This window comes from Haemaphysalis longicornis, unplaced genomic scaffold, assembly GCF_048455015.1.
Source record: "Haemaphysalis longicornis isolate Haplotype H1 unplaced genomic scaffold, Haemaphysalis longicornis Haplotype H1 scaffold_3, whole genome shotgun sequence".
NCBI lineage: Eukaryota > Metazoa > Arthropoda > Arachnida > Ixodida > Ixodidae > Haemaphysalis > Haemaphysalis longicornis.
The window spans coordinates 137,057,532-137,070,149 of NW_027526335.1; positions in this window are offsets into that span (position 1 = coordinate 137,057,532).

Below are 12,618 nucleotides of genomic sequence, written 5' to 3' on the forward strand. Positions count from 1 at the left end.
CTCCTCTCCTCTCTCCGATAGCGAACGCGGTCTCAGTCGATGGTCGTCCGTGCTTCGTTTGCACTCTCTTGCAGTACTCGACGATTGCTTGATGCGACGGTTCCTTTAGAGAATCAACCTAACGGAAACAACAACGGAACCCCCTATGCGTCGCATCTACACAGGGGTACCTGCGAGGGGAGGTGGGACAAATTTTTTCCCATCACTTTCTTTGCCCCTGACGGTATCATAGTTCCCCTGGGGAGTATAGGTGTGCGTCCACCGCCAAGTCCTGCGGGAAAGCCACCCGTAAAGCATGCAGAAGCCGCCGCTCCGGTTGCACCGGCGCAAAGGGAGTGGGGGGGGGTTGTTAAAAAGAGGACCAGATTCAAACCCATAGAATTCAGAACAGTAAATATTTCCAGGTAGAATGAATAAAGGTATCAAATTGCACTCGAAAGCGAAACTTGGCGCTACATAGTGCTGATTTAGGCATGAATTTTGAGAACAAAGGCATTTATAGGCATTTATCGGAGTTTAGGCACCAACACCCAAAATAGGCATTTATAGGCACTATAAAACCACCATAAAAGCCATCTTTGACTTCCAATTCGTGCTCATATATCGAAATGGGGCGATAGGAACGCAAGGAAAAAAATAGGCATTTGCCTAAAATCATGTCTACTCAAATCTCTTCGGAGTTCTTTCATGCAGCAAACGCCTTCAAAATACCTTCTAAAATTAGAAGCGCTCAGCGTGTTAGTACAAGTCACTTGGAAGACACGTGAACCTAACGACTGAAAGTAGGAGTCCTCAGCAAAAAAGGAAGCTCCCACCGCGCGCGTGCAGCCAATGGGTATCTATTCATCTCCGCTGAAAGGCACGCGATCCACGTAGTAGCATTGTTGGTGTATTGCTCGCTATGTCGGCCCTTTGTGCCGCTCATGCGAGGACATGGACGTCAAATATTCCCACTGATGGGGTCCTTGTCGGTAGGGCGCATTGTTAGAGACGTCATTTTTGTGCTTTTTTCAAGCGCGATCAAGGACTGAAGACGGGAGGAGATTGCGGAAATCCACTTTCGCTCTGTAACGCGATTGCCCTCAGCTAGTGCGAGATTTTTTATGATTTTTTTTAGAGAAGTGCCCATTGTGTCTGACTGCGTGAGCGCTCTTCTCCGATAATGGAAAGGGAAACACCCCAACGTGCTCGGTGGCCAACTCAGGTCTCTCGGTAGTGAACCCGATGCCTTCGCGGATATGCCATGCCTGCTGGTTATGCCCTATCAGCAGACGGAAGTACGCGATGTATAACCAGCACACGTTGGTGATGGCACTGCGGCGTTGATTTTGACGGAACGAAGCCTATGTGCCTATATGATTGAAAAAAATGTTTGAATGAAGCATGGATCATGCTCAGATATGCCTCAAGAAAATATTCATCCTGCCAGACGTTTGAAACTGCTAATCGGCGGGGCGCAGAGTCGGATGGTGCCATAATGGGAATCCAGATGCGTATAGCTGACCTGGATGGAAATTACCTGATGTGAATCTGTGGCGTTTTTTTCGTCAGTGCTGCGTAGCTCCGTTTTAGTGGGTGATAGTCGTACTGGAACTGAGAAAGGAAGCGTTCATAGATTGGTATGGTATCCTGGAGTTCCGTTTGCGTGGGAGCATACAGGGATATTTCACAGCATCTTTCCAAACAAAAACGTCGACCGTGTAAAATACAAACGTAGCAGCGGCGTCTTTTTTTAGTGTTTGTGCATTCTGATTCCGGGCTTGGGAAACAAAATTACGGCCAAGATTAGGACTTGGGGACCGTCGCGCCCCAATATAAAATGGTCGATCGGCGCACGAAAAGGGTTAGTCAAACCGCTCAGTGCTGAAAAAAACTCCGTACCGTATTTTCAGAGTTTAGACATGGGAATGCAATAACCAATCCCTGCACGCTAATAATATCACAAGCATTTTGATATTATTAGGGTAATAATATCACAAGTGCATACCGTGGCAAAATCTTGGGAACACTTTTGTTAATTACAAGACGTAGGAGCTATAGGTAGCCATGAGTGCTCAGATGAGCTTGAAAGCCTGTGGGAGCAGAGTGGAACCGTCTACTGCACTAATCTTAAAACTACTTGGCGCAACGTTGGGCATACGATGATCCGACTTCCAATAAATTTGGCGTCACCTGTCAAGAGACTTCTACTATGCTTGGTCGTGCAATAGCACGGGGTGCGTCGCGCTCGAAGCTTTCCGGGGTATGGTCTTCACCTGCTCCCGTAAATCATCTCTATATGTTAATTCGGCACCTTCTCCCAGCAATCAGTGGTCTTCGATTGAATTCTGTTCAATTCAATGCTTTATTTATCTTTATTAAACAGTGAAAAATTGAAGAAATCACAAACAGCCACTGCGGTCAGTAGCTTGACGAGGTGACTGCCCCCTCAGAACCAGAACAACGTTCCGTGCGTAGGACGTAATATATAAAAAGACAAGAAAAAATGAGAGAGAAAGAGAGGTACACAATTACTTAGCTGCCATGAAATAGGGCATTGCACCGAACTCGAGGAAAGTGTAGCAAAATCGGTTGTTCATAAAAACCTCTGTTCGTAAAAACAGTCTCCATAAAAAGGAATCTTCCTAAAACAATTGCCATAAAAACATATCACGGGCATCTGGCAATGACATACTTGAATTTCACCACGGTATTCTCGGTACAAGCTGTTTAATAATAAAGAAAGCTGGTGTGTGAGCATTTGCTTCCTATAGTGCAATTTGTGTAAGCTGTTTAATGACGAAGGAAGCTGGTGTGTGAACATTTGTTTCTCCTACTTCGTGTTGCTTCCCAGTGTTCTGGATTTTGTCTGGTGTATGCGTCTGCGTTGATTATAAGATTGCAATGTTTTGCTGTGCACTGCATTGCGTTTTTATACATGACTTATGGCAGCGGTAAAGACTGTTCTCATAGAGTTATTGAGCTTTTATTAACCGTAGTTTTGCAAACAATCCGGTTGTTTGAGACAAGTCGGGCATCTTACAAGATAATCTAATCATTCGCTTTTGCGGCCTTGCAGCAAGAACAACATATTATTACCGTCTCTGGTAGGGCCCCAAACAAGAGCAGCATAGTTAGTAGTGAAAGCAAATATCGAGTTCTAAAAGAGTAGGTTTACGGGTACGTGAAACGCTGCGAAGTTTCGCTGCAAGAAACCGATAGTGCGTGAAAGCTTTCCAACCAAGAAGTCACTGTGTGCATCCCATGACCTCTTGGCAAAAAACTAGATGCCCAGAGTTTTAAATGACTGAACGTTTTCAACCGACGTACCATTTATAATAGTTTGTACGTGGAGACTCTTCTTGGCGGGGTTGAAAAAACAATGCCTTCGTTTTGGCGATATTTATTCCCAGGTAGATTTGTAAGGACAATTTCTGAATTAAATCTAGGGAGATGTTGGCATGATTTTCTGAGCCAACAGCGGGACGACCAGTTAAAAATTGCACGTGTCCTCAGCGTAGAAGGGCCTAGGATGCTTCCTTGGCGTGCGCCTAGATGAACCTGTAATAAAAAGGTGGGTATCCATTTATTTCTAAATATTGTGAGCGGTGTAGTAGGTACGAAGATATAAAGGAGTGGGCATTGCCTCTAATGTGATGGCGATAAAGCTTCTGGAGAAGAATGTATGACAGAGGCTATCGAAAGCCTTTGTGAAGTCGAGAAACACAACCAAAAGTTCATTATGATTTTGAAAGTTCTCGGGGATATGGTCCTTTTTGCTAGGAGGGCAAGCTCTGTTGATTTATTTCTCTGGAAACCATATTGTACTGGGTGTAAAATATTGTATCGGTGAACAAAAATGTGAGCGTTTGAGTACTTATTTTGGCAACCCTATTGAAAACGCTGGCAGTACAGAAATAGGACAGTAATTGGCGAAAACGTTTTTGTCACCTTTTTGTATATAACAGCGACTTTCGGACGCTGAATTTTACTTGGAAACACCCTTGTCGCAGGAAACATATTAAAAATATGAACTAATCAGTTCGCTATATTATCAATAACATATTTATCTGGTGTGTTTTGTATACCCTACGCACCAAAGTACTTGCTGTTGTTTAGTTTAATAAACGACAAAAATAGTTAATTTTCACTAACCTGGTCTAAGAAGATGGTGTGCTTCTTCTTCTTCTTCTTCATCATCATCATCATCATCACCAGCCTATCTAAGCCCACTGCAGGGCAAAGGCCTCCCCCATTATTCTCCAATTATCTCGGTCTTGTGCTAACTGACACCAATTTATTACCGCAAATTTCTTGATCTCATCTCCAAACTAACTTTCTGCCACCCTCTGCCATGCTTGTTTTCTCTAAGGACTCCCTCTGTTTTTCTGCTACCCTTAAAAACCAACTTTCTTAACAACCAACTTAATGAACGACTTTCTAAGAGTGGTTTAAAAAAAATTAAGTATGACAAAATTATAGAAATGGTAGAGGCCCCATGACATGCGCAAATAAGGCGCCTAAGTCGCTTTTGTGATTGTTGGCTGCGCACAGCAATATAGCGGAGTTCTGGTGCAAATATTTGCATCTAAAACTCCTTATCATGTTAATACAGCAGCGAGTTCCTGCCACCATGCTCACCTATCCCGGTGTTTAGAGATACCTGAAATGCCATTATAATTTACTGAATAGTTTAGAACGTCCTTATCGTTTTTTTGGCCGTTCATATCGAGCCATTGTTTCTGCTGCCCTCTTTCTTTGTTCATCCCCCAATCCAACGCATGCACCACATTCTCATTAAAACGGCCATTATACCTAATGCGGAAAATGGCATGAGGAAAAAAATCGGTGGCTAACTATATATGTTTTGCGTTAGCTTTCTGTCATCAACGTTGCCTTGTTTTTAGGCCTTGCTCTATCTACGAGATCTTAGGGGGCCGTAACTTTCCCATGGTTTCCAGTGTGCAGGTATTTGTTTTGTAGAAACAATTACTTGCTATTAGATTTGCCGCTCGAAGACCGTTATAAATGTGGTCACAATATTTACCTTCTGAGCAACAAAGCTACCACCTGCATGAGCAAAGAAGGAAAGTGTAAAATGAGCTTACCCAATGAAGGGACCGCAACCACCTGCAGCGTCAGGTAACTAACTGCTCGCCCACGTCGCCTGTTACTATAAAGAGAAAAGGTCTAGTGCGTGCTGTGAACAACTTTTGTCTACTCGTTGATTCTAATCGCCGCATAAAACACGCTGCTTGAATGACATTGACCAAGATTGTTCTAATAAAATGTGCCCCCAGATTTGTTTTTTTCGGAAACACACTAAAAGCAGAATATTTCGTTTTATTTCAAATTTGTTCTGCTAAATGGGACGTATCTGGTGCCAACTACCGAAGAATCCGATGGTAGTAGCTAAGAAACTTTTAGCTACGAAAAACCTCGGATTCACTTTTTGTCTGCCTGCGAGCAATTTGAACTTGATTATTTTGGACCTTGTCCCATATGCGAAAAGTTTCAAAATGGTGAAATCCTTTAATAATTTCTGGACTTGTGAAAGAAATGTTTCTTCTAAGAGCGGTATTTATGCGTCTTGCCATCTAAATGTGTAGGGGTGGACAAATTTTGCTAGTGCTGTTTAATGCCCTTTACGAAACAAATAATGCAAGGTGGTCAAAATGAAAGGCGGTGCGATCTTATTGGCATGACAGGATCAACGTATGCAGCGACAGCTGTTTTCCTAGCCGATATCACCAGAACAAAATATCATGTGTACGAGCTTTCGTCGAACATTGTTGAACGCCACAGTCGATTTCCTGCGTATTTTGTGTGGTGCGTTTTTCCGTTGACCCAATTGAAAAATACGGTTTTGCTTGTCTTTCCTGAAGTACGTTTGTGGAATTGGGAAACAGTTTTTTGGTGAGTACATGCGTTCAAACCGTGAGCCTAAAATATCGTGCGGGAAGCTAGAAGCGGGATAGAAAACTCTCAGCTCGGTTTGCGTAAAAAAAAGCAACTATGATGTGCACAGGCTTGCTGTTTTCACCTCTTTCCTGTATCACCGGTCCAGTATTAAGAATACTTTGCATTATAAAATAAAAAACCCTTCCGTTAAAAAAAAATCCTGTGTTATCGCACTTCCCTTACGTACGTGTTGCACCTCCGGGCATCTATCTGAAGATTGCCTTCCGTGTTGCGCCCATAGAAAGACCCGCTTACAACCGCATTCTTGTTTGCTTTTGTTGCATTTGTATTTTTATTCCTAAGGCGCCACCGCTCTATCCGGCTTCTATCACAGTCGTTATATAATAATAGCGCACAGCGAGGTAGAACTGGCGTTTCAGCCAGAAGCACCTTGCTCGCCTTGCACACGATAAGAGGGTTTTCTCGGAGACTCTTGGGCCCTGCCTTTGATGCATTGTTTTAACAAATCATTGCGAATGAAAATGGAAAATCTGTAGGGGCTGCATTATTTTAGACATTTCAGAAGCAGAAAGCCATATTCAATAAAAATAAAATAACCGCAATCTCGAAGAACTTCCTATTGTGAGATTGACCATCGCAACTAAAGAAAATTCAATGAAGACCAAATAAACTAAAATGCCAGAAAAAAGGCAGCGACTCAACGAACTGGATAATGGCTCGGGAAATATAATATTTGTAATTATTGAAATGGCAGATGAGCCCAACGTATACGTCGTTGAACTATACTGCAGTGCAACCCTAGAAGTCAGCCAACGACCGCAGTGGTGGTAATCTTGGGAGAAGATATGCGTTTATGCAAGCCTAAAATTTTGAAATCTGCATTGGAATAAACGATTAAGTATAATTTCCTGTTGAAACAAAACATATTGTAATATGAGGTCAAATATTACCTGCTGTTGAAACAAAACATAGCACGTTATCACTTGCCGTGTCGATTTTCTCGGTCATCTCACATAAGAGCCCATATACTAACTACCTCGTCATCATGGTCTGCCAAGGTTTTTGCACCCTTTTTTCCACGAATGAGAACAATTCGTTGTTTACGCTGTATAAATTATCTCGTGGTGACGCATTATATTTTCAGGTTATTCTGAAATTAACAACAGAAAAATATGTTACGCACCCCTCTTTTCAGTATACCTTTATGGGTTTGAGACAACTTTCATTTACAGAAGCCAAAAGTAAACTTGATACGCTGAAAGTACCCGACATGCCTCGTATCCGCATTTAGGAACAAAACAAACATTCGCCTTGCCACTGTCGTCCTTTTTACGCAAACATTTGAAGCTTCTGTGTGAAGAACATATAAACTTGAATGACAACTGAAATTATAACAACATACCAAAGATAATTATGTCCTGGTCTGTAGCAGGGTTTAACGCGCCGACGCAACGCAGGCGATGAGGCGCGCCGTAGTGGGGGGCTCCGGATTAATTTTGACCACCTGGGGATCTTTAACGTGCGCCGAAATGTCGTAATTACGGTCGTTTTCCATTTCGCCTCCATCAGAAAAGTGGCCGCAGTGGCCGGGAATCCAACCCGCGACCTCGTCCTCAGCAGCGTAATGCCTAAGCCACTGAGCCACCGCAGCGGGTGATAATAGCCTGATGCAAACTCTGCAACCTAAGTATCAAATCACATATAAACATCCAGCTGCGTTGTAGCTATACAACTATAATGAAACACACTATCGCACTAAGCACTTGCGACCAAGGCCAGTAACTTATACAGATGGGAATTTTTACATTTCCTATTTGACGCGGGATCCTTTTGGAGCAATTTATCGACGTTGGCCGTAAATGTGAAGCCCTGCCGAGGCACAGTTTGTGCGCGCCGCTCACAATAGGTAGCAATTGTCTCTGAGACAAGAAAGCAAATTTTTAATCGTTTTCTTGACTCTGAACACGTATCTTACTTAACTCTTATAAAAAGTACAGTTCAATATATGTTCGTTTTTGAAAATTGCTAGAAATGCTACATATACACGATAAATAATTTGAAAGAACCCAAACTTAATTTTTAAAACTACAAGTTAAGGAATGAAGTAGTTTCCGGCCACAAAACTATAGACCTGCTTGGGTGTTTTATACTACCCCTCTGGTCTATGAAGAAAAAAAAGGTAAATTACGCAAACGTTATTTGTGAGTCGGAGGAAATAAAACGTAGGGAGAAGACATGCCATTTTTTAGGTACGATGCATGAACTCTTTCGAGGAAATTTGAGGTATTTTGATCATTTAGTGTTTATGCCACGTGGAATGGGCATATCGTACATGTGAAGGCGATTCGGGAGGTCATTCACGGTATTCAACTGCACAAACAAGCCTGCACATGTATAGATTTTTTGCATCCATTGTGTTTAGCTTCCAAAGAATCCTGTAAGAACTTGGTACCAAATGGTGTCACGCACAATTTTTTTTTTCAACTTGGCTACAGCCCCGACACTAAATTTTCAACTGTATTGCCTGTTATACGGAACAGCAACTCTGTAGCAGCACCTGATGTAGTAGCTGCATATTGTGAGGCGTTGCAAGGATATGATATTAGTTCAGAAAGAAGCGGCATGATGTAATAAACCATTTGGGGAGTCACTTTGGCGCGAAGCTTTAGATGGTGACTGAAGCTTCGGGTGTACCAAACAAAACACAACGACGAAATTGACAATGGAATACTATTGTGTGCGCTGGAATACCGTTCAGACCAGCGGAGAGGCGTTTGGTTCGCTTGCACGTAGTGTAATGCTGAAACAGAATTCAACACCGCTGAGTGTTTTGCTCAACTCCTACAGGCGTTCTGCGGAGCGCAGACCGCAAGTGCTCGCTTGCGATTGCTTTTGTGCTGGGTGAGAGCTGATTGTCCGCAGTTCTATGCTTTTTCTCGTGCACGTGGAACGCTGTGTAATTTGTGTTATAAAAGCAGAGCTGTTTGAGCTTCTAGTTTCGCTGTACAGTGTTACCACAAAATATACCAAGAAAATATTTCGAGCGCACGTGAGCGTGCGTTTCGTGAGAAGCGCCCGGCGTCGGCCTTCTCGACCTTAGAGAACACTCTGCTCCGCTTTCGTGGTGTGATATCTCGCGTGCTGTTGTTCTCTCCAGTACACGTGTGTTCACTCCTTGAGTAGGGTGCAGAGACGCTCATTTCAAGCTACAGACGCCGAGTTCACGAAGGAAGTTTCTGCCTGTTCTATCGCGGGCTGCTGCCATCCACTTTGGAGGGATGTGAAAGCGTGTGGACGGAACGATCCGGGATTGTCAGTGGAGAACATGCAGCGGTAAGTTCTGAAATTTATGTGCAACAGCCGGGTCAGCGACGAAGAAAAAGAAGCGGTTAGGTCTGCTTCTTCTGGCTTGCGGCACTAGTGCAAGCTGTGCCATATTTTTCTGATGCACGTCCCGTGGATCCCATTGCAGTGAATCAGATTTTATTTGCCGTGGTTCGTGCACGGCGGCTCTTTCGCTTAGCTTGCGACTTAATAACATCGCTATACACGTATCACTACGTGGTGGTTGATAGCCAAGGAAAAGGGCTCATGTGCCCATGATAGGCGCTGCCTCATGAACAACGGTTTGGGCTCACATGCTGGTGTCGACCTAATCGATTGTGGCCCTGATGACCTCATGGCCGCAGTGCCTTACCGAGTATCCCCCGTTTCGGAGTTTGCTAATGCGCATCGAAGAAGAAAAGGCAAACGTTGCAGCAGGTGACGGCAAACGGGCGTGACAGGCAAGCGAAAGCACGCCCTCTCCTGCCATCGGCATGTGGCTCACTGCAAGTCTCCGATCACGCTCAGAAAGACACAAGTACAAAGATAGAAGAAAATGCGCCTTTCACCAAAGACAGAGCCGAGGCCTGGAGGAAGCGAATCGGCGTATTCCTTTCACATGGAAAGTCTTGTTAAGGAGAAAAAAAAAACGTGTTCTATTCAGGAGCTTCCGTACCTCCTTGCAGTTTTCTGCTGTGCAACGTTCTAAAAGGTTCAAAGTCAGCCATTGAAAAGCACATAATAACATTCCATTCGGTGCTATAAGCTCCTATTTCAGCACGTCGTTTGTGGCGAGGGTCATTAGCGGGTTAGTGTTTCGGACTTGCCTTTCTTTCCAACTGCTGAGACATCTGTTCTTGTAGGGTAATTCTGGAAAGGCAGAGACAGCCAAGTTGCAAATCCGATAACAAATTCACGGCGCAAGCTTGTCTGTCCTGTTCTGGTTAGTTGTACTGCTTAGAAATTCCAATTGGCGAAATGAAAAAAAACAGGCGATTTTTATATATTGTAGATATTAAAAGGTATCATGCTCTGAAAAAACACTTATCCATATTACAAACGGCATCGAACCGTGGGTGTATCTTTGAGTAGTCCTGATTAAATCCGGTGAAATAACGCATTTATTCTCGAACACAATGCTGAATTTATCTTCGTATAATGCCCATGATTTTCAACTATATAGGGCATGCCCTTAAGCCGCCCCAGCAAGAAAATCCGTCCTCCCGGCCGATAAGCCACCGGGTACTCTGTTTGGTCGTTATCAATGACCAATAAACCCGTCAGGAATGGTGTAGTCCTCACTATATAGTCCCGGTCAGGTAAGAGCCACCGCTATAGGAAGATACGAACGCACGGACATGACAGTTTGTGTCCGCTCAGTTTTTTTGAGATGTCGAGCACACTGGGGAATTTTGAAGTACTGGTTACATTATATTGCATGCATTTCTAAGAAGAGGGGTATGCTTTTGAGAATTACCTGTACCTCCTTCCTGCTGCAAGCAAGTGATTTGACAGAGGGTATTTACCTTAATGCTATATGTGTCCCATTCTGCGAGAAACCGTTCATGTTGCACTGTTAACAAATTACCGGTGCTGTAAAGAGTAAGGAATTAAAAAAAACACACATTTGCCAATCGATCGGATTTGAAGTCGTGTCTGCGCAATAGCAGCCTATAGCGCAGCCACTGTAGTTAATATCCGCATGTTGGGAGTGGTTGAAAGAAGTCGCTGTCCTTAGTGTTGCTAATTTCTTGGTGGCGTGTAAGCACGGCGAGTAGAAGAAATGGAACTGGTTGAAGTAATCTGCGCCAAAAAAAACGAAAAAAATCAAGCGAAAAAGACACGGAAATATACTTTTCGGAAAAATGTTTCAGGTTTCGCCACTACGAACACTACGTAGCAGAAATGGACTTTTTTATTTTTATTTATGGATATTTATAAATTGCATTAATTCAAATATGACGCCACCGCTCTCAAAGCTGTTGCGGCGGATGCACCGCGTTTAGGAAAACTGATGTAAGAGAACTGTTGATGGGTGCAATAAAAAAGCATATATTTTTTTCCGTCCCCGCCAATAGTAAAATTACACTTCTAGTTCTTTAAATATAGAAATTAACTAGAAGTGGAAGAAGGAGCCACAACTTTTGTTCTGCCGCTCATAACCGTGTAAGGATGTCCCTTTTAAAAAAAAAAAGATTTCACGGTGGTGCAGCATTCGGCGTCCACTGTGGAGATCTGGGTTGAAATCCCAGTGGATGGCATGTTTTTTTTTCATCTAATCTTTACGCTTGCGGCCATTTCCTTGACCGGGCAATAGCTACAACAATAACACTACGGCAGCTTTTCAAATAATTGGGCACTTATTGCTGTGGTCTGAAAGATGGAAGGCATATTACATACGGATTACATTGATCTGCTACAAAAAGATGGGCCCGGTTAATAGTTCCAACCAATAACAAGTCAGGCATTCCCACGGTGGTGGTTGGCTGATAATGGCACAGGAGCTAGACGCGTCGGAACTGAGACGCCGGCTTGTTTGTTGCCTTCTTTGCTTCGTAAACCATCGCTTAAGCAATCGCAAGGTTCATTTTGGCATATCTTACGTTCGGCGAGCTTTTCGGGAAAGTATTGGCTGACATTTTTTTGTTCACGTATGAAGTTTTGTTGGGTGAGAAATATGTGAGCACGCTGGCTAATATTTTGGTATCCGCCCGACAGCAGAGTCGGAGACATAACAGCAGAAAAAAAGAGCGTGGAGAAAGTGGGCGGCGAAAAAGGACTTCAGATGTATACACAGAAATCGAGGCAGAAATTTTTTCGTGGCTGGAACACTCCAGTATGGGCTTCGCACTCTTTCTTGGCATTATCGGTTTCGCAATTTCTCAAAAAAAGGGGGAGGGCATAGTCCGGAGATCATAACTGCCAGCGGCTCGATTGTCGATTTACTAGAAAATACCTTGTTGGACGCTAATATGCACTGTGGGGCTAATATGGAGGCGAATTTTGTTTCTGCAAATATATTGCAGTTGACGCGTTTTACTAATGCAATTTACAGCTTCTAAAAGACATGAATTGTTTGACACACTACAAGAAGGGCCCTTTCCCATAAGAGAAGGGCGCATTGTCTCAAAAACAAAGATAGCATACAAAAACTGGTTGCCAAACAAGCTGCACAATCGTCCTGCCCGCAAAGAAACATTTGCATGGAAACGCCCAAGGACCACCAGGCACAAACAAATACGTGGAGATAAAAGCACTTGGGACTTACGTGCACCCCCCCCCCCCCCCCAGAATGCGATTTCACGCAGATATTTCAAACTGCGTTGTTGTTTAACCTCATGATGAATAAAAATTTGCAAGTGGAGTTAAGAAGTTACCTGTTTTTCAGCCTTT